General features: G+C 34.0%; 1 non-coding gene across 1 annotated transcript; it reads left to right on the forward strand.

Annotated features, from left to right (window-relative positions):
- The first annotated feature begins 1,704 nt into the window (after nt 1-1,704).
- On the forward strand, nt 1,705-1,776 carry TRNAE-UUC (transfer RNA glutamic acid (anticodon UUC)). The gene has a single exon. It is a non-coding gene; the product is annotated as a tRNA-Glu (tRNA).
- Nucleotides 1,777-19,683: the final 17,907 nt, after the last annotated feature.

A 19,683-nucleotide genomic window follows, 5' to 3' on the forward strand; every position in this document is an offset into this window, starting at 1 on the left:
ATCAGCGAATGCATTCTTGGATCATTTTTCAATTCAACTAATAAGAATTAGGTCGTGTAATTTCGTTTTAAAACATCATTTATGATTGAAGAAGAAAAAAATTTCTTCATTCTTCCACGATACATCCCATTCAAAAAGGGATCATACATTTTCACTAGGCAGTTTTTTTTGTTTTTCGTCTCAGCATTAGACAATCTGGTCTTTGTTTCAAGTATATTTAGAGAAAAAAATACATAATTTCGAGTGTGATCAGACAACCAAAAATCAGACAATGACAGAGCGGCCTGTGATTCAGGATTGATCGACGCCCGAGGAACGCTCTGCCGAATGAATGAGTCACAAGGTGTAAGCCCCAACGACAAAAGAACCTAGGCGCGGAGCATTTTCGGGGGCTAGCCTCCTTCCTTCTTACTTGACTTCCAATTCGACTCTTTTTTTCTTGAATTTGAATCATTTCCTCTTTCTCGCCATTCTTCTGTTTAAGAACTGCGCCCCTTGCCTCCGGTGGCTATTTGACTAAGGCTGGAAATTTGAATTCGCTCCGGTGGATACTATTGATTAAAGTCCAAGCAACGGATACTTTGGATAAGGATAAGAAGATATAACGTTCGTTCTCTTCATTGAATTTCAATGAAATTCGGCCCAATCTTTTAGTAAAAAGATTGGGCCAAATCCAACATGCATATATTTTACATACTTATATAGATATAGAAATACTTATATAGATATAGAAAATTTCAAATAAAAACTCGAAGACTAAACAACTCAAATATTTCTATTTTTGTATTGGATCCACAATGAATCCTATGGATCCTTAGGATTGGGATATTCTTTTAGATCCTGTAGTTTCCCTGGATCGAGACAGGTATCACAACTCTTTCTACCCATCCTGCACATTGTCCTTTTTGTTCCGTATTCGTATTGTCATAGAAACTTAACTTATTATTAGTTATTAGATGTTATTTTTAGGCTAAAAATACCATTTTTAGCCTGGCTCATTATCCATTAAATATCAAATAAATTTCTATAGATCTAGCAATGATGGAATTTCGATTCTATGAATCTTTGACTGGAATCTATGAGATAGGTGAAATAAAAATTGATACTGAACTTATTTTAAGAGATGCAACTGGAACGGAATTTATAAAACAGTCCTAGAAAAAGAATTCTACCATTTAGGCTTACTCTGCTTTGGGATTTTTTTAGAATATCAAATATCAAAACTGATTCAGTTTCTTATATTATAATGTATAATATAATGTATAACGGTATTGAAATTCTAATTTACTTGAATATAATATTGAATACCAGAAAACTATATGAATGTTGTATTTATTAACTTAACATTAACACGCGCGGGTATACCTAATCTATATTTCCGTCTTCTCTATTCTTTTATTGCCCTCCTGTCCTGTCGTCAATTGACAGTATGACTTAGGGCGCAATATAATTTAAGTGGTCAAATACTATTTTGGTAAAGCACCTTGAATCCACTGGATAGTAAAGGATCTTGGATCCAACGCAGAACCCTTTGTGAATGAGAGATATAAAGACGAGAAAGACCAATGAAATCAAGTTTCAAGGTTGTAATTGAATGGTAAAGTTTGATTTGATTACCATTAACCTCCAGAATAGTTAACGAGTTTTTCGGTTTGATTCACATCTCCAAAAGGTCTGAGTTATATTAAGGTAAGGTGGCCAAAGGCCCCTATGGTCCAGTGGTTACGACCTCTCTCTTTCACGGAGAAAACGAGGGTTCAAGTCCCTCTAGGGGTATACCAATACTCAAGACTATAGGAGTGGGATTTTCTATCAAGTGATCCATCTTTGTCAAGTCCTTCTAATAGTCTACTCAGTGGGACTTTCTATTTTATATAAAGTGATATGTATTTGTCAAATCTGCCTGGGAGACGAAAGGAAGTTGATTATGGTCCACCATTTCTTACTTAAGGTCTCTCTAGCCCTTTGTTGACAATATAGTAAAGTTTAAACGTTTAAACCTTTAAACGTTCAGGTTTAAAATTTATCAAAATTGATCGATTGAAGCTTCAAATTGATGATTAATTGGATCGATTTCAAGGTTAATTGATCAATTAGGTTCAACAATTTCAATTTCAATTGCTCAATTTGACAACTGACCTGTGAGCAACTATTGATGGTTGTGTCGGAAGAATATGGTGGTCACGATGGTAGAAGATGGTCGCGATGGTGAAGGTGGACGGAATCAAGGGGAGAAGAGGTTAACAGAGCCCGGCTCGCGTAATTGTGATTTTAGGGTTATTGAAGATCGACGTTTCATAGCCTCGCATACGTAATGTACGATAAAGGATTTTCGCATTCCATCCTTTACCTATATATATATATATCAAATAGGAATGTCGGTAAACATTCCTATTTGATCTTTTACACCCCTCAACTATAAACAATTGATATTCTAGCCTAAGGTTGGGTTAAAATGAAAACCATACAAATATGAAAACCTTGTGAAAAATATATGTAACGATCAAATTTTTTAAAAAGAATTTACATATGTAAAATATGTTTATTATCTTAAATACAAAAAACAAAATTAAAAAAAAAATTAACTACGTTTTTTTACGTTTTACATATGAAAGTATGAGAGAGAAAAACTTTGAGATTAACTTTTATTATTCTATTAACTTTAATCCACAATCACTAGATTTAACTTTTCATTTGAAATGTATGGCTGAGATTTGGTTTTCATAGTTTTCACAATTTAAGATGGTTTCTTTTAACTTTCCTCTTCTAGCCTATATATTATTTTGCAAATATTATAAACTAAACTTTCTACTTTCTAATAGTTTAAATTTACCCCTATACCATATATATTATATACGTTTATAACATCTTAAGTTTTTTTACTAATTTAATTTGTCTTCGCTAATTTCTATTTTTTAAACTAATTGTTATTTTGTTTAACAAATTTGTAAATATCATTTTGACCCTATCGAGTTTTTAAAATTTCGAGTTTACCCCTTATTGCTTACCTTTACTTAAAAAATAACTTTTTACGTGCTTATTTTTATATGCGTGTGTAAATCGAGGTGGTCTAAGTTTCGGCGTAACCTTATTTTTTATTAGACGAGTCATGTCAAATGTAATACATTCCTATGCTTATATTATGTAGGTTTCCAGTTAGTTTATGTTTCGGCATAAATCCAAGTTGTTCTATATTTTGGCGTAATCTTATTTTTTACTAAACGAGTCAGGTCATATATAATACTTTTCGTGCTTATTTTTATGTAGGTTTCAGTTGTTCTACATTTTGGCGTAATTTTGTTCTAGAGGGGTCAAATATAATACGCTTTCATGCACCGGAATACCCGTGGATCAACTTCTTAGGTTTCTAAAGACTGTAACCTCTAAACGCACGTTCATATCTTCGTCGTATACGAAAAGTTCCCGGCCGCAACGCGCATGGGTAACTATGCTAGTTTTTAAAATAATGTACATATGCGTATTAAATAATATTTGAGTTTATAGATCGTTTAATATATAGTATATAAGAACCTTATTAGTGGAGTTGGAAAAACCACCTTATGATAAATTGATAATCAAGAGTTCTCAAGCTCAAAACTTGGCTCCAACATCAAAGTTTTTTTTTAACTCATTCCCCATCAACAATCAAGTTAAAAACTTGGCTCAAACATCAAGTTTTTATAAATTCATTCCCAAACAACAATTAATGCATTTGGTCACCTTACAACAATTAACATAACATTAATCCCATGCTATTAAATATTTTACCAGTTACTCATATTACTTATTAATACATAATTAACATATCAATAATTAATATTTTAATTATTTTCTTCAACTCAAATACTAAAACTCATTTTCCACATCCTTTAAGTTAAATTCAATTATTCCACTCATTACAATGTCATGTTCGTTTATTTATTATGAATTTTTAAATAGGATTGTTGAGTTTATATTAGAGAGGAAGGGGCACTTATGGGTAGTACTCATGCATCGAACAATCATACACAGTTATTTCATTTATACCTTTAAGTACCCACAAACCATAAAATAATCGGAAACACATACCCACAAGTACCTCAGGACATTTTTTGTTTAAATTTAAAAATAAATAAACAATTAAATGTAATTAAAATTAAAATTTCATTGAAAATTAATGAGTGTTTAATTTTTCAAAAACCTCCAATGGGTTTACCATGTGGTAAACCTTTGCCACAAATTGTAATTTGGCAAACTACCCACATAGTTAGAGGTGAATTTGCCATGTGGTAAACAACCCATAAACCTTACCCACACTAGTGCCCCTTCCCCTCTTATAGATAGGGGTCCTCTTTTTTTATCTCGGCCGGGGCCTAAAATTTTTTAAGATTATTGGGGACGACTCTGATCACAGCATATGATTACCTCATCACGATAACTATCACACATGCAGTAACCTTATATACAAAAACAAATGATATCCATTGCTTCCAATCGAGTGACCCTAACTTTTTATGTTCGTCTGACGATGGACTTTATATTAAACTAAAACATGTCTATGTTAGACTTGAGGTGATGAGATATCCATAGTTAAACACGGGTAGTTTATGATATCAAATTGAGGTGATTAGAAATCCAAACTGAATAAGTGATTGATCAAATATTTAACATGATGGAAAAATTAAGTGATTAGATATCCAACCAGACGAATGGATATGGGTTCACGCGCTTTATTTAGTCAATGAGTCAGTCTCATATCCTAAGAAACCTAAAGCATCTTAACACTTACATGGGCTCCAAAGCCTACCAACAGGTATTCGGATTAAAATTGTACTCCAATTATAACATAATCCGAACCAATTGTACTAGTAAAATATTTTCCAAAAAAGATATTTATAAGATTTTAACTAAAAACTAATTAATACTTTCTATAAACTTTCGTGAACCCAAAAATCCTTTATAAGAGGTTTTTAAGATTGAACAAGTAATCTTTCACGAAACTCTGTTTTAATATAAAAGTACCAACGGTTACAAAACTAGAAATAAAGGGAATATAAAATACAATTTTTATACCAAAACATGTTCGATTCAAGTCTTCATCGAATACTTCTACATAGGGCTGCAAACGAACTGAACTTTCAGTGAACAGTTTATGAACCGTTCGGTGGGAAGTTCGTTCGTGTTCGATCGTTTAATAAATAAACAAACACGAACAAAATTTTTTGTCCGTTTAGTTAAACGAACGAACATGAACATAGGTCGGGTCCGTTCGTTTATGTTCGTGAATGTTCGGTAACGTGTCCTTTTATGTTCGTTTGTCTTTTCTAGTGTAATTGGATTTTCAATTTTTTAGAATTATTTTTTGATATGTTTTACCCAATTAAATGAACAATATATATATATATATATATATATATATATATATATATATATATAGGATCAGGATTATGAGAGAACCTTTTTGAAATTGAGAACTATGAGAACCATTTTGGACCACAAAAAACCCAAAAATAAAAAAAAATCATAAAATAAAATAAAACACAAAAATCAAAAAAGTAAAAAAAACCAAAATTCTTATTTTATCATCGCGGTTTAATAAAAAAAAAAAAAACTTGGTTTAGCTAAATTATATACACATATGTATACTATATACATATATGTACATATACATGTTTTTTTTGTACACATGTGTATAATTTAAGATACATGATGCTGTACATATGTGTATATTACGTAATTAGAGATTAAATAAAATTATACATATGTGTATAATACAACATTTTTTTTATTTTTTTCTATTTTTTTTATTTTTTTAATGAAACCGGAATGAAATATAAGAATTTTGGTTTTTTTACTTTTTTAAATTTTTTATTATTTTTTGTTTTATGATTTTTTTAAATATTTTTTTAAAGGTGTTTTTAATGGTTAAAAATGGTTCTCAAAGTTCTCAATTTGCAAAGAAAACTCTTAGGATCCTTACCCTATATACATATATATATATATATATATGGAAAGTATAATGTGGAAACTTGCTCGAGTTGAGAAAACCATGTAAACTTGATTGTGTGGTTCAAGATGTGACACATCTGTGTTTCTTAGGTTTATTATTTTATAAATGAAAGGGGTATTTTAGACATTTTAATCATGTCCCTTCTCTCTCCTTTTTTATATGGATTTGACTCATCCATTTTTATCACTAAAATCAGAACATTATCTTCATCTTCGGTGCTGTTTGTTTTTGCAGACATAAACTGTCTGCAAGCTGATTTCATCTGTTTTCATGTCTGCAACTGAAGATGTGGTCTGAAGACCTGCAAGCTGAAAATATAAGACTGTTTGTTTTTATAAGTTGATACTGTCTGCATAACTGTCAAACTTATCTCACAAGATAGAAGTCATTTATTCAAGTTACATAGAAAATATAATAATAAAATTGTGGCGGCGGACGGTGGGTAGTGGCGATGGATGGTGGTGGTGGACAGTAGGTGGTGGTAATGGACGGTTTTGGTGGGTGGTGGACGGTGGTAGTTGACGGTGATGGCGTCCGACAGTGGGTGGTAGTGGTGATGAACGGTTGTGGTGGGTGGTGGACGGTGGTGATTGGTGGTGGCTGTGATGGATGGTGGTGGTGGTGGTGGTGGCGGACGATGGGTAGTGGTGGTGGATGCTGGTAGTGGCGGCGGACGGTGGGTAGTGGCGGTGGATGGTGGTGGACGGTGGCAGTGGGGGATGGTGGTGGTGGCGTACGGTGGGTGGTGGTGGCGGACGGTGGTGGGAGGAGTGGATGAGAGGGTGGCTTCAAAGGGATAAGAGTATGATTTTTTTGCGAAGATGTTTTAAGCAAGATTTCTTTGCTTTTCTTTTAAGATGAAAGAAGATAACTTAAGATCTGTTTTAAGAAAAAAAACAAACAGTCTTCAAGGGTAATGTCTGCGCGCGTGCAGACATTAGCTCCCTTGAAGATGTTTGAAGAAAAAACAAACACCCCCTTCATCTCTCTCTCTCTCTTTTCCAAATTCCATTTTCATTTTCAACTTACATCAACAACTCATTTTCATTATTCCAAGAAACAATTCACCAAAGAAACAATAAATCGTGGTTAAACAAGACCGAAGGTTTGTTGCAGTGGATGAGAAAAGGCGGCAGGTCGGCAACGGTAGGTCGGAATATGCAAATCGAATCCGATCAACTTGAAATTTTGGTAGATTTTTTATGTTTTTTAACGATCTGAAGGCTTCTTTTTTTCTTTGATTTATTTTTCTTTTTTTATTCCTTTTCACCCATAAGTAATGTATGTTTTTGATGTATTTTTTTTGTAGATCTTTTATGTTTGATATGTAACATCCCGAAATTTCAAAGTGATATTAATTATATTACTTACTAATAGAGGGAAAGTTTACTCGGGTTATCAGGAAATAAATAAAAGAGTAGGAGTTGGTATGGGTCGGGCTAGTGTCGGGTAATGGATGTTGGTTATGGATTTGGATTAATGAGAATGGGATTTCAGGGATATAAATACCCCCAAAATCCCAACCATTTTCATTTTCACCAAACTTCCTACACACACTCAACACACACACATTCTAACCGATCAAGATTCGAAGCCGAGACCCGAGATTTTGTAGATAGATCTGAGTTGGTAAGGTAAGAACAAATCCAACAAAGCTAATATTACTGAAAATGGTTAGGATTGGATGGGTTAACCGGACCCGAAACCCTAACTGCCCAAATCGGACCCCTAAAACTTCGATTTTAGGCCGATTTGATGGTTGGGTTTTGTAGGCGCCGATCATACGATTCCGTGGGTACCAAAATCGAGTTATTTGGTTAAGAAACGAAGGAGTTATGGGCAAACAGATCTGCAGCGCGATAACTTCGCCTGCAAGATTAAGTTCGCCTGATGAACTTCGTCTTCAAGCGTAACTTCGCCTTCAAGCGTAACTTCGCCTAAGGATAACTTCGCCTACGGCCAAGTTCGCCTAAGGATAACTTCGCCTGAAGCCAAGTTCGCCTAAGGATAACTTCGCCAGAAGCCAAGTTCGCCTAAGGTTTAACTTCGCCTGAAGCCAAGTTCGCCTAAGGTTTAACTTCGCCTGAAGCCAAGTTCGCCTAAGGTTTAACTTCGCCTGAAGCCAAGTTCGCCTAAGGGTTAACTTCGCCTAAAGCCAAGTTTGATTAGAAAATAAATTATAAAGCGATAAGTTAAAGTAAGCTAATGCTAGGCCACCAGATTAGATCAGGCGAGTATTGATACGTGTAACTTGTACAGTCAGCCGAGCTCAAATAGAGAAGGGATTTACAGCTATCAGAAAAAGAAGCAGAGTTCAGGTGAGTTTCTAGCCCCATTTATGTGTTATGTTTTCGGGGCTGTGTGCATACTCAATATGTTTGTTAATACGCTTATCCTAAGAGATAAGTGTATGCCTTATGTGAATGATATGATATGTATGAATGATTGCTTGATGGTACGTGAACGATCTTCGGATATTGCACGTACTGTCAGGTTGTAACGTTATAAATATGGTAAGTATGATATGTATGAATGATTGCTTGATGGTACGTGAACGATCTTCGGATATTGCACGTACTGTCAGGTTGTAACGTTATAAATATGGTAAGTATGATATGTATGTTTATGTGTATGAACGTAATAAAGTTAACAAAAGAAGGAAATGACGGTTGTATGGTTGTATGGTAACGAAGAGGGAATCGAACCCTACTAATATTCGAAAACAAGGGACCAGACCCTTATAATATCTGTGATGTTAGGGACCAGACCCTTATAATATCTGTGATGTTAGGGACCAGACCCTTATAATATCTGTGATGTTAGGGACCAGACCCTTATAATATCTGTGATGTTAGGGACCAGACCCTTATAATATCTGTGATGTTAGGGCTTATAATATCTGTGATGTTAGGGACCAGACCCTTATAATATCTGTGATGTTAGGGACCAGACCCTTATAATATCTGTGATGTTAGGGACCAGACCCTTATAATATCTGTGAGGTTATAGGGCGAAAGGCTCTTTAAAACGTATGATTATGAATGTAAAGAAAGTATGTAAGTAAGAAAGAAAGTATGTAAGTAAGAATGAAGGTATGAGTACTTATGTGTGTATGAAAGAAAGTTATGAGGTTAAGTACGTATGTATGTAATAAGGTATTGTATGGTATTGTATGATTAACTAGAACTCACTCAGCGTAGCTGACTTTTAGTATGCACGCAGGTGAGCTGATTATAGAGCTAGCATGAGGATGACACACGGCATGGATTGAACGGCTGGCATCTGAAGAAAGAAGTAAAGATGTTTTAAATATAAAGTTTTGTGTTATGGTATCAAAGAAAAGATTTAATGTTTTGTAACAAATGATTGATGTTTTATATTCCGCGAAAAGTTTTAATAAACTCTGATTTGAAGGACTGTGTTTATGAGTAAATCCGACGTTAAAGTAGGGCTACCGGGTTCGGGGCCTTACAAGTTGGTATCAGAGCAAAGTTCGAGAGATTTAAGCATCCTACATGCTTAGACTCGAACAGAGAATGGGATTAAAGTAAGAAATGAAAGAAGATGCCAGTTCAAGATAGCCATGTGTCACACAAGCAAGCTCGGTAAAGGTAAAAGTATATGATTAATTTCATGTATAACGTAAGAATGTGTAAGGAAGTTAGCTTAATTGCTATAGAAAGAATGTTTGAATGTTAGCTAAATTGCTAAAAGAAAAAAGGAATGTGTGAATGCTAGCTTAATTGCTAAGGATAAGAATGTAGGTTATATGTATGATTATGGTTGTGTGTGAAGTAGAAACTAGCACAAGTGAAATCACAACGGGAAATATGTAGAACCTGAGGAGTAATGTTAAGAGTTAATTACACTTGGCCACTGTCATTAACTATTTACCTTACGAATCATGTGCTAAATAATTCCTAGAGAGATAACGTTTGTGTTTCCTTAGAGATAAGATAGATGACCGATACAAAGGAGGTCGTACTGGACGCTGTGGTAAACTACGTTCCAACCAGACACCCTTTTTGAAGAGGGTGACTAAGCAATGTACGAAAGCAGCAGGACTTCAACTTTAGGAAGTATTGCAGAAGGACCACACTTGGAGCTTGTAGTAAAATATTAATGGAGTTGCTAAAATTGTATCGCACTACAATTTCTCTGAAGCATCAAATGCAGCTCGAACTAGGAAGTCCAAGTGGAGGCAACATGAAAGAAACGGAGATAAGCCAACTAGAATGAGTCAAGAAATGTAGTATGTCTGCAATGGTTAACTCCATAAAGGAACTTGCTGGGATCGGGAGTAACGAAACGAATGATGAGGAAGCGGAGGTGATTGAGAAGGACGGTGATTGTCAAGATATCCTGAGTAAACATGCATGAAAGGATGAGGCTACATAGTGTAGTGAATATGAAAGAAGACGCTAAGAAGAATCTAGTTGTGTACCTGAGACCTTATGGAAGAGACCACTAGCGATACTTTCGTTAAAATATGAGGATGGTTAAGAATTGTAAGGTAGAATTAGAAGGATGTGAGTTCCTTGCTACTCTTTATGATTGACCTTAAGAGAGTTCGATGTCGTTTGGGACTGGATTTGACGTTTGAGCTTAAAGCTCGTATAGAAGGTAAGAATGAGTTGATAATGTTTAAGTCTTTGGGTGACGGTACAGTGACGGTTTATGATATTAAGGAAAGTTCAAGGCTTAACGTCATTCCGAGAAAAAAAAAAGAGATGAAAGTATGAGGATGTGTATAGATTTCTATGAGTTGAACAAGCTTACTGTAAAGAATATATATTGCCACAAATGGATAATTTGTTTGATCAAATGCAAGGTGCGAGTTGGTCCTCGCAAATAGACCTCAGAGCAGGCTATCATCAGTTGAAAGTGAAAGAGGCAGACATCCCTAAGACAACATTTCAAACGCGATATGAATACTACGAGTTTCTCGTGATACCGTTTAGATAGACGAATGCTCAAGCAACATTTATGGTTATGATGAATTAGGTATGTCATCCAATATTAGGACAAATATGTCGTTGCCTTCACAGAAGATAGTTTTGATTATTCAAGGGATAAGTCCGACCATGCTGAACACTTGAGAGAAGAGTTGGAAACGCTGAAGAAAGAGAAATCGTTGGCTAAGTTTTCAAGGGGTACCATTGACACATTTCATAAGAAGCAGAAGGAACGGAATACGAGGCAAGAAGATGAGTGAGGCTGATAAAGGATTATGACTGTGGAATCAAGTATTATTCTGGTGAGGCTAATATGGTTGCTGACGGCCAGAATGAGGAGAAGATATCACGACATTTAAGTAGTATAAATTAATTAGTACTCCGGATTGCATTAGCAAGATCCACAAGGTACCTTTAAAAGTTATAAAGGATGAGAGCAAGATAAAAAATAAATAAATAAATGAATTCCCTAGTTACACCGAGAGTTGAAAGATAATACTTATGATGTGAAAATCAGATTTGGTCACCTGAGGATTCCACGTCATGGGTATCCTCGAGGCCAAATCCTAGATGAAGGTCATAAGTCTAGATGTCGGTTATAATGAAGGCGTATACTAATGGAAGTCACATGCTTAAGTAGAAGTCAAATGAAGATGAGTCCATGGTATGTGACAGCTATGGATATACTTGATACTTTGCATACACAGATAAGAACAACCACATGTGTTACGAATATGGAGCCGACGGTCACACCGCAAGAGGATGCTAGAAACCAGGAACAAAAGGTGGAAAGACATGCAAGGAAAGCGTAGATATGGTTTAGACGAGTCTTGGCACAAATGATTAGTGAGTAATTGATAATCATGTGATCATGGAAGGAAGTCCTCTGGAACGGAAAGGATAGAATGGTATTATAAAAGAAAGTCAAGACATGCCAGAAAGGAAGTCGGTTAAGGTAATTGGTTACGATAGGTCAGGCAGCCTGATATGCAACGGCAAACAACAATGGATTCATAGGACAACGCGAGGCTTGATTAGTCAAGAAAGAGGGAGATGTATCATCATGGACTTCATGATCAAGCTACCTTGGACAGCTATAACTCATGAACCTTACATGTTGATGCAGAGCTGAAAATGAAAGAAGGTATAAGTGGTGACTTAAGGAGTTCTCCGACAAGTTATGCAATGGATGCGCTTAAGAATTGCAAGAAGTGTTCTCTCTCAAGGAATAGACAAAGGGATTTCTAAGAAGTAACCATTGAGAAGAAACTGAAGAGGTTTCTTTTTCTTTTGGAATTAATATGTTTTGAACGTATTGCAAAGCAGTATATTTGCTAAAGGTTGTAATGGGACGGAATGATCATTCAGTGTTAAGTGTAATGATAGTAAGTGCAATGTTTCTATTTAAAGGACAAGAAAGAAGAGTACACTTGTGGAAGCGATATGCACTTGCAAAGTCTGGATAAGAAAGTGTATCACCAAGGACTTCATGGACAGGCTACCTAGGAAGCTAAAATTAATTAACATCACTCGTTGATTGTAAGACCAAGGATAAACCGGTAAGTTAGGGAGCTATGTCGGTTCAAGAAAGAATGTGAATACAGGAAGTATTCCTTTTACAAGGATTAAGCAGGTTTCGAGGACGAAACCTCTTATAAGGAGGGTAGACTTGTAACATCCCGAAATTTCAAAGTGATATTAATTATATTACTTACTAATAGAGGGAAAGTTTACTCGGGTTATCAGGAAATAAATAAAAGAGTAGGAGTTGGTATGGGTCGGGCTAGTGTCGGGTAATGGATGTTGGTTATGGATTTGGATTAATGAGAATGGGATTTCAGGGATATAAATACCCCCAAAATCCCAACCATTTTCATTTTCACCAAACTTCCTACACACACTCAACACACACACATTCTAACCGATCAAGATTCGAAGCCGAGACCCGAGATTTTGTTGATAGATCTGAGTTGGTAAGGTAAGAACAAATCCAACAAAGCTAATATTACTGAAAATGGTTAGGATTGGATGGGTTAACCGAACCCGAAACCCTAACTGCCCAAATCGGACCCCTAAAACGTCGATTTTAGGCCGATTTGATGGTTGGGTTTTGTAGGCGCCGATCATACGATTCCGTGGGTACCAAAATCGAGTTATTTGGTTAAGAAACGAAGGAGTTATGGGCAAACAGATCTGCAGCGCGATAACTTCGCCTGCAAGATTAAGTTCGCCTGATGAACTTCGTCTTCAAGCGTAACTTCGCCTTCAAGCGTAACTTCGCCTAAGGATAACTTCGCCTACGGCCAAGTTCGCCTAAGGATAACTTCGCCTGAAGCCAAGTTCGCCTAAGGATAACTTCGCCTGAAGCCAAGTTCGCCTAAGGTTTAACTTCGCCTGAAGCCAAGTTCGCCTAAGGTTTAACTTCGCCTGAAGCCAAGTTCGCCTAAGGTTTAACTTCGCCTGAAGCCAAGTTCGCCTAAGGGTTAACTTCGCCTAAAGCCAAGTTTGATTAGAAAATAAATTATAAAGCGATAAGTTAAAGTAAGCTAATACAAGGCCACCAGATTAGATCAGGCGAGTATTGATACGTGTAACTTGTACAGTCAGCCGAGCTCAAATAGAGAAGGGATTTACAGCTATCAGAAAAAGAAGCAGAGTTCAGGTGAGTTTCTAGCCCCATTTATGTGTTATGTTTTCGGGGCTGTGTGCATACTCAATATGTTTGTTAATACGCTTATCCTAAGAGATAAGTGTATGCCTTATGTGAATGATATGATATGTATGAATGATTGCTTGATGGTACGTGAACGATCTTCGGATATTGCACGTACTGTCAGGTTGTAACGTTATAAATATGGTAAGTATGATATGTATGAATGATTGCTTGATGGTACGTGAACGATCTTCGGATATTGCACGTACTGTCAGGTTGTAACGTTATAAATATGGTAAGTATGATATGTATGTTTATGTGTATGAACGTAATAAAGTTAACAAAAGAAGGAAATGACGGTTGTATGGTTGTATGGTAACGAAGAGGGAATCGAACCCTACTAATATTCGAAAACAATGGACCAGACCCTTATAATATCTGTGATGTTAGGGACCAGACCCTTATAATATCTGTGATGTTAGGGACCAGACCCTTATAATATCTGTGATGTTAGGGACCAGACCCTTATAATATCTGTGAGGTTATAGGGCGAAAGGCTCTTTAAAACGTATGATTATGAATGTAAAGAAAGTATGTAAGTAAGAAAGAAAGTATGTAAGTAAGAATGAAGGTATGAGTACTTATGTGTGTATGAAAGAAAGTTATGAGGTTAAGTACGTATGTATTTAATAAGGTATTGTATGGTATTGTATGATTAACTAGAACTCACTCAGCGTAGCTGACTTTTAGTATGCACGTAGGTGAGCTGATTATAGAGCTAGCATGAGGATGACACACGGCATGGATTGAACGGCTGGCATCTGAAGAAAGAAGTAAAGATGTTTTAAATATAAAGTTTTGTGTTATGGTATCAAAGAAAAGATTTAATGTTTTGTAACAAATGATTGATGTTTTATATTCCGCGAAAAGTTTTAATAAACTCTGATTTGAAGGACTGTGTTTATGAGTAAATCCGACGTTAAAGTAGGGCTACCGGGTTCGGGGCCTTACATGATAGATCTTTACTCTTTTTTTCCTTTTGAATGTATTAGGTAAATTTTTGATTTTTTTTTTCAAAATAAGATATTTTATCCTTTTTTTCATTTTCGAGATCTAAAGGATTGTATTTTTGCTTTTTTATTATTTTTTCTTTTTAATAATAAGAATCCATATTAGTGTATTTTGTGGTATTGATTTGTGTATAAGAGATGCTTTTTTCTTTTCTTCTTTTTCAAGATTTAAAGGATTGTATTTTTTTCTTTTTCACTATTTTTTTCTTTTTATCAAAAAGAATACATATAAGTGTGTATTTTGGTATTGATTTGTTTATATGAGATGTTATATTCTTTTTATCTTCTTTTAAAAATATAAAGGATTGTATTTTTGATTTTTTATTATCTCTTTTCTTTTTAACAATATGAATCCATATGAGTGTATTTTGGTATGGATTTGTGTATAGGTAAACTAATTACTGGACTTGTTAGCTTGTAGTTATAGTGACAATAAGTTTATGACGTCTGGAAGATTCAAGAAACAAGTAAAGCGAGATCCAATTTTAGGGTTATTTGTGAGATAGGTTTAGAATACAACTGCTTTTTAGTATTATTTTTTATTAAAGGATATTCTATTTGTACACAGTTAATATATGTTTTTAAACAAGTAACATATGTTTTATTTATACAATTAACAAATGTTTTATATTACTTCCAGACCGAAGACCCGATAAGAGATCAGCTATTGGTGTGACGGATTTCCAAAGAGTGCCGAGAAAACGCAGATTCATTTAAAACCTGGCGGATTTCCAAAGAGTGCCGAAAAACCACCGTCGATATCTTAAAGAAAAAGAGGAAGATGGTTGGACTGGATTGAGTTAGGATGAAAGAAAAAGGTATATTTTTAAAATATGGTGACGTTTGTGTAGGAGAGAGGGAGTGACTGTGACATAAAGTGTGTCATAAAAATGTGTGGATGTTTATAAGAGAGAGTGTGTAATTGTGTCATAAAGTAATGAAAAAGTAAAAGTAAAAATTATGATTTTGATTTGATTGATTTTTGAAAAGTACAATTTATGTCTCCACACTCTTTTGAATTACCTTTATCACACTATAATTAACTCCTCATAAGAGTTATTCAAAAATTTAAAACCCTTTACCTTATAATGGTTATATAGAAAAATGTAATAATTAAAATGATGGTTTTTATTTAATTGATTTCTTAAAGGTACAATGCTTGTTTCCCACAGTCTCTTTTGTATTAAATATTCATAAACTTTGTATAGTCCGTCTCTCACTCTCTCTTGCACATGTATGAGTTACGCAAATATTAAAAATTGTTCATTTAAATATTAATATTCCGATACAAAAAAACATATGTTTTTGCATATTAAAACATACGTTTATAGACAAGCGTAACATATGTTTTGCATATTAAAACATATGTTTATAGAAAAACGTAACATACGTTTTAAAAATATTCGTATATATTTTTAAAAAACTGGATAAAAATATTCCCAGTAGAAACTCTGATCACCACCTCACCACCTCACATATGTTCGGTTAATGTCTAAACAATTAACATATTTTTTTTTTGTTATTTTGCAGTTCATCCTAAAACGTATGTTACTTCCGCAGTCACCTTGGGCCGGAAACATGTTGGTTGTCGATATTTTAAGATGAAAAATAAATACATTTTTTTAAAGAGTGTATTTTTTGTAGGAGAGAGAGAGTAATAGTGACATTAAGTGTGTTGACATATGTATGAGAGATAGTGTGATTGTGACATAAAGTGTGTGGATATGTGTAGGAGAGAGAGAGTTATAGTGACATATTTTTATTTTTTTAATAAAAGTACACTCTTAAAGGCAGTGAAAAATTATTTTGAGTCATGCTAACTTTTTAATTTTAAAGTCTTTTCATCTTAACTATTGAAATATTTCAAATCTTTATTGATTTTGATATAGTTTTTTTATGTTAAACATATATTTTTAATGAACAATAAAGTTTTACAATTTTTTTTTAATAAAAGTACACTCTTAAAGGTAGTGAAAATTTATTTTGAGTCATATCAATTTTTTTACTTTTGATGTCTTTTCATGTTGACTATTGAAAAATTTTTAAATCTTTATTGATTTTTATATAGTTTTTTTTATGTTAAAAATATCTTCTTAATGAACAAGAAAGTTTAAAATTCTTATGATACACCACACACCTCCTCTTTTGCCGGCCTGCAGTACACAGTCGCCAGAAGCAAATGAACTCAATAATTTGGAGATTTAAGTTATTTAATAGAAAATTTGTTGTTATTAAAATGAGATTTACAAATAAAGAGAAAGTAATTGTGTCATAAAGTAATAGATGTGATAGTGACATAAAGTAACGGAAGTGATTGTGACATATTTTATATTTTAATAAAAGTACATCTTTCAAGGTGATGGAAAGTACTATTGAGGTCATATCACCTTTTTTACTTTTGATATATTTTCATGATGACTATTGAAATATTTCAAATCCTTATTGATTTTTGTATAATCTTTTATGTTAATAGCATCATCTTAAAGAACAAGAAAAATTTAAAAGTCCTATAATACACATTTTTTAAGTGTTTCAAAAGTTCTTTTGAAAACATTTACGTAATAATAATCATTAGTAAATTGTTTGACATTTTGTTTTAAGTTGGAGATATATGATTTAAAAAAACAAACTCTGAATACCATCCCACCCTGCCGTCTTTTTTTTTCCGGTATAAATAAGTTGAAGATTTAGTACAAAATTCAAGATTCCTTCAATAATCGCAACAATAAACAAAAAAAGTTAAAAAAATTTTAATGGCCAACAATAAAAAGAAGAATGAAGCTCATTTTCTAATTTAAAATAACAAATTTCAAAAAATGTTAAAATAAGATTTAAATCCAAACAAAATTTTCAAGTATATCTTTAAAAACAAATATACTAAAATGACCATATCTAAAATCTGTCAACAGGCGTAACATACGTTTTCGCATGTTAAAAACATACGTTTTTAGGAAGAAGTAACATATGTTTAAAAAAACAAACTCTGAAGACCACCCCACCCTGCCGTCTTTTTTTTCGGTACAACTAAGTGAAGATTTAGTACAAAATTCAAGATATCTTTAACAAAAACAAAAAAGTTTAAATTTTTTTAATGGCCAACAATAAAAAGAAGAATGAAGCTCATTTTCTGTTTTAAAATAACAAATTTTAAAAAATGTAAAATAAGATTCAAATCCAAACAAAATTTTCAAGTATATCTTTAAAAACAAATATATTAAATGACCAGATCTGAACTCTATAAACATAGTACAAAAAAAATAATAATAAAACTAAAAATGATGAGATCTTAGAAGCTTTCATCCATAAATTCTTGTTCAGAAATTTGTCAGTATAAAATGTCTAGATCTGAACCTTTTGTAGAGAAAATCACTTGATCAAGTTGTAAACTCGGTCGCCGATACGTGGTGGTGGTCAAAGATGAAGACCAACAATGTTATAAAGAGTTTCCAGTACATCAAGACCTTTCACGGTGTCTTAAAAAGTTTTCGATACGCCAAGATCTTAATCGCCGCCATCAGCATGCGCCGGAAACTGGTGTCGAGGGTTCACGAAAGATGTTTTTTAGGTTACTGGAACATGTTGATTGTTGATAGTTTGAAGAACAAGAAGAAGATGGTTTGGTTTGAAGAACAATAAGAAGGTGGTTGAAATAACAAGAAGTGGAAAGATGATTGTGGTTGGGAAATTAATGAGATCTGGAAATATGGAAGTCAGAATCAACATATGGAGAGAGAATATGGATTGTAGTTTTACTATAATGCCCTTTTGGTACTTTTGAAACAATAAAATAATCTTTATTAAAGTTACTTTTTGATTATATAATCTCAACCCTTTATTTGATTAGATCAATAGATATAATAGAGTTTCTATGGTTTTCTCAACTGGAGTGGGTTTTTATTTTAACCTTTCCCTATATATATATATATGTGTGTGTGTGTGTGTGTGTGTGTGTGTGTGTAAAAGGTCAATAAACCGCAGTTCATTTATTCGTTTCCCCGGTCCTTAAGTTCCACCGTCGGCATGTACAATTGTCACCCACCTCCGCTGCCCTCCATCTTCACCTCAGAAGCCCTTTACCATCCATCTCTGACACCAATAGCCATGTACGTTTTTTGGTATGACTCTATTTGTTTGATTTGGTGTAATTTTTGTGTTTGTATAGGTTGAGCAATGGGTTTTGCTGGTGATGTAAACCAAGTCTTTGTTAGCTGGTCGGAAAACCTATGGCCTTGCAGTAAATGGTTGAACACCTATCGCCCATCACTTTCGCCCGGTTTTATTATGTTCGTGAACCGTTCGTGAACACATTGAATTCCTTAATGAATGAACACGAACAAAGAATCTTGCTCGGTAAGTGTTCGTGAACCGTTCGTGAACACATTTATTTCTTAACAAACGAACACAAACAAGACTTTTTCGTGTTCGTTCGGTTCGTTTGCAGCCCTACTTCTACTCGTTTTCTTGTAGTGAAAATGACTCGAGTCTTCATCATCTTGAGTCTTGTCACCAAACTTGTTAATCTTCATACATGTAACAAACTAAATGGTTAACAATTTTGGTTGAGGATCATGTTTGACACGGGACCATAAAACAGATTCCAGCCTCCGCTCAGAACGCGTCTGTCTCCCAGGATGCAACAACTGGAATAGTATGTGTACTGCCGGAGATGGCTCCCACACCTGAGACGCCACCCGGGTTAAAAAGTGTATAGTTTTGTGAAAAAAGATGAAGTTGATGAGATATATATTAGAGTGTGTTAACTTGTAATATTTTTTTATTTGAACATAAATAATTATCTTGTATAGGTACGTATTCTCAAGATTTTTCAAGTGACAAAGTGAAAGAACCAACAAGTTCTATTTATACATACACATGAGAAGAAGTTACAAAAAAAACTCAATTAAATTAATTACAATTAACATAATTAATCTTGTAATAAATAAGATAATTAACATTATAATAAACTGAGTTTAATCTCGTTTTAATGGATATTAAGTGGTGGTGAAACTACCATAA

The sequence above is a fragment of the Bidens hawaiensis genome, unplaced genomic scaffold (assembly GCF_021521415.1).
Source record: "Bidens hawaiensis isolate Kalapana, Puna unplaced genomic scaffold, B.hawaiensis_p1.1 tig00061322_1, whole genome shotgun sequence".
Classification (NCBI taxonomy): Eukaryota; Viridiplantae; Streptophyta; class Magnoliopsida; order Asterales; family Asteraceae; genus Bidens; species Bidens hawaiensis.